A 4,361-nucleotide genomic window follows, 5' to 3' on the forward strand; every position below is an offset into this window, starting at 1 on the left:
TTTTTTTTTTTTTTTGAGACGGAGTTTTGCTCTCGTTACCCAGGCTGGAGTGCAATGGCACGATCTTGGCTCACCGCAGCCTCCGCCTCCTGGGTTCAGGCAATTCTCCTGCCTCAGCCTCCTGAGTAGCTGGGATTACAGGCACGTGCCACCATGCCCAGCTGATTTTTTGTATTTTTAGTAGAGACGGGGTTTCACCATGTTGACCAGGATGGTCTCGATCTCTTGACCTTGTGATCCACCCGCCTCGGCCTCCCAAAGTGCTGGATTACAGGTGTGAGCCACCGCGACCAGCCCTCAAATATCATTTCTTGAGGGAAACTTTTCCAGATTCACATGTGTACATATATGTGGGGGTATGTGTATGAATATGTATCCACATAGAAAACTCCAGGTATTTAAGACTTCCCACCTTTCCATATATAATATCTGAACTCTCTACATTTAGTTTACTATATTATTCCCACAGTGTAAACATGCCCTAATGTCTCCCATCTTAAAAACTCTCATAACCCTGATCCTCTTTATAGCAAAACTTGTTAAAGCATCCATTTGCACTGTTCCACTTATCCTGTTGTACTGTCTCCTTAATCAATACCAAGGAGGCTTCTGCTCTATCCCTTTTCCACTGAAACTGCTCAAGAAAATTAATACTGACCCATCCTGCCAAATCCAATGGTCACTTTCTGTATACATCTAATTTCATTTTTTAACTTTTCTTTCATTCTCCCCCCCCCCCCCCCCCCCGAAATAGAGTCTCATTCTTGTTGCCCAGGCTGCAGTCCAGTGGTGCGATCTCGGCTCACTGCAACCTCTGCCACCCGGGTTCACAAGCAATTCTCCTGCCTCAGCTTCCTTAGTAGCTAACAGGTGCTCACCACCATGCCCAGCTAATTTTTGTGCTTTTAGTAGGGTCAAGGTTTCATCATCTTGGCCAGGCTGGTCTTGAACTCCTGGCCTCAGGTGATCCACCCACCTCAGCCTCCCAAAGTCTTGGGATTACAGGTGTGAGCCACCTCAGCCTATCTTTTATTTCATTTTTAAAGTAAGGAAAAGAGGTGTCATTATGTTGCCCAGGCGGGTCTCAAACTCCCAGGGTCAAGCGATCCTCTTGCCTCAATTCCCAAAATGCTTGGGATTACAGGCATGAGCCACTGCACCTTCTGTACACACCTGAAAACCTTCAGCACTAGTCAACCATCACTGATGGTTGTTTTCTTCTTTGTTTTGTTTTTAATGTTTTTCTTCTGTTTGTTATGTTTTTCCCTCAATGGTTTCCTACTAATGCAGCATTTCTAAAAGTGTATTCCAAGGAATCCTAGTCAAAAAATTGTTTTTTAAAAAAAAGAAAGAGGGTCTCAATCTGTTGCTCAGGCTGTAGCACACTAGTGCAATCATAGCTCACTGTAAGTTCAAACTCCTGGGTTTAAGCCATCCTCTTGCCTCGGCCTCTCAAAGTGCTAAAATTACAGGCACGAGTGACCATGCCCAGTCAGAATTGTTCCATAAAAAAAAGTTGGGGGAGGGGGAGCAGGTGTGGCAGCTTACATCTGTAATCCAGCACTCTGGGAGGCCGAGGCGGGTGGATCACCTGAGGTCAGGAGTTCGAGACCAGCCTGACCAACATGGAGAAACCCCATTTCTACTAAAAATACAACATTAGCCAGGAATGGTGGCACATGCCTGTGATCCCAGCTACTCAGGAGGCTCAGGCAGGAGAATCACTTGAACCTGGGAGGCAGGGATTGTGGTGAGCCAAGATCACGCCATTGCACTCCAACCTGGGCAACAAGAGTGAAGCTCCATCTCAAAAAAAAAAAAGGACCGAGCATGGTGGCTCATGCCTGTAATACCAGCACTTTGAGAGGCTGAGGCAAGATGATCACTTGAGGCTAGGAGCTCAAGGCCAGCCTGGACAATATAGGGAGACCTTGTTTCTAGAAAAAAATTTTTAAAAATCAGTCGTGGTAGCATGTACCTATGGTCCCCAGTTACTTGGGAGGCAGAGATGGGAGGACTGCTTGAGACTGAGAGATGGAGACTGCAGCAAGCAATGATTGTGCCCCTGCACTCCAGCCTGGGAGACAGAGTAAGAACCTGTCTCCAAAAAGAAAAAAGGTTCCATGGTCAAATAAGTTTGGGCTATACATATTTCATCGTATCCTATTCTTAAGGTTTTAGACATTCCCATAGGGCCTTTAAAAAAGTTAGCTAACCTCTCTGTACCTACTATGATCATCTGTAAAGCAAGAACTACCTCAAAATTTACTGCAAGGGTAACATGTAATAATGTATATATAATGTATATATAACAGAAGTATGTAACAGAGCAGTGCCTGTTACAAAGAATACGCTATACAAGTACTGTTCCAGCCTGGGCAACATGGCGAAACCCTGTCTCTGCAAAAAATACAAAAATTAGCCAGGCACGGTGGTATGCACCTGCAGTCCGAGCTACTTGGGAGGCTAAAGCAAAAGAATTGCTTGAGCCCAGGAGCCAGAGGTTGCAATAAGTGGAGATCATGTCACTGCATTTCTGCCTGGGTAACAGTGAGACACTGTCTCAAAAAAAAAAAAAAAAGTGGGGGGGGAGAAGAAGTACTATTATTAAAACTCAGCATTGTTTGGAGGATTAAATGAGTAGATATGAAAGTACTTTAGGCTGGGTGTGGTGTCTCACACCTGTAATCCTACCACTTTGAGAGGCTGAATAGGGAGGAGGACTGTTTCAGCTCAGGAGTCGAAGACCATCCTGGGCAACATGGTGAGACCATGTCTCTACAAAAAATAAAATTAGCCAGGGTTTGTGATGGGCACCTATAGTCCCAACTGCTTGGGTGGCTGAGACTGGACGATCACTTGAGCCCAGAAGGCTGAGGCTGCAGTGAGCCATGCTCCTGGCACTGCACTCCAGCCTGTCAGAGCAAGACCCCTTAAAAAAAAAAAAAAAGGGCTGGACACAGTGGCTGACGCCTGTAATCTCAGCACTTTGGGAGGCCAAGGCGGGCAGACCACCTGAGGTCGGGAGTTTGAGACCAGCCTGACCAACATGGAAAAACCTCATCTCTACTAAAAATACAAAATTAGCCACGTGTGGTGCACATGCCTGTAATCCCAGCTACTCAGGAGGATTGCAGCAGGAAAATTGCTTGACGGGAGGCAGAGGTTGGAGTGAGTGGAGGCTGCAATGAGCCAAGATCGCGCCACTGCACTCCAGCTTGGGCAACAAGAGCCAAACTCCGTCTCAAAAAAAAAAAAAGTTTGAAATTTGCTGCTCACATTTTAGAGCAGCAACTCTCAAACTTCATGCCCCAGGATTCATTTGCACTATTACATTACTGAGGACCCGAAAGAGCTTTTGTTTATGTGAATTTTATCTAACAACATTTATCATAATAGAAATTAAAATTGAGAAATTTTAAAAATATTAATTCATTAAAATACCATCCTTATAATTTGTTAACATAAATAACATTTTTTTGTTCTGTTTTGTTTTGTTTGAGACAGTCTTGGTCTGTTGCCAGGCTGGAGTGCAGTGGCATGATCTCAGCTCATTGCAACCTCCGCTTCCTGGGTTCAAGCAATTCTCCTGCCTCAGCCTACCGAGTAGCTGACCACAGGTGTGCACCACCACACCCAGTTAATTTTTGTATTTTTAGTAGAGACAGGGTTTCACCATGTTGGTAAGGATGGTCTTGATCTCTTGACCTCGGGATTCTCCCGCCTCGGCCTGTAATACCAGGCATGAGTCACGGCACCCGGCCTTGAATAACATTTTAATAAAAAATTACATTTTCCAAAACAAAAACGTTTAGTGAGAAAAATGACACTTCCTTATCTTCACAAATTCTGTTTAATGTCCAGCTTAACAGAGAACAGCTAATTTATTGCTATATGTTGCTTTGGCTGAAATACATGAAGAAAATCTAGCCTCACAATGATACACAGTTAAAAAGGTTATTACAATACTTCTCCCTTTTCCATGCAGTTATGAATTCTCCACAAGTGGTAGTTTCTTCAAGATTGGTTGCAATGTGAAATGTGAAACCAGACCAATGAGTTTTTCATGCCATAGTACATAAAAAAAAATCCCAGAGTCTATCTTGCACTTTCAGTAGATCTTTTATCCATGTATGTTCCTGTAAAACCATAAATTGGTCATTTGGAAAATATTAGTTCAGTGAGCTATACATACCATATAAATATTAATGCAATTCATTATACAATATAAAAAAAGATCACATCAGTATCATCAGTGATTTCACCAGAAAAGTCTTGAGAGACTCAGAGAGTCTTTAAGTATTAGAGACTTAGAGGACTCAGGTGTCCTCTCACAGAGGGAAGGACTGTCATTAGAATTT

This window comes from Sapajus apella, unplaced genomic scaffold, assembly GCF_009761245.1.
Source record: "Sapajus apella isolate SASKATOON/1434 unplaced genomic scaffold, GSC_monkey_1.0 scaffold2368, whole genome shotgun sequence".
Lineage (NCBI taxonomy): Eukaryota > Metazoa > Chordata > Mammalia > Primates > Cebidae > Sapajus > Sapajus apella.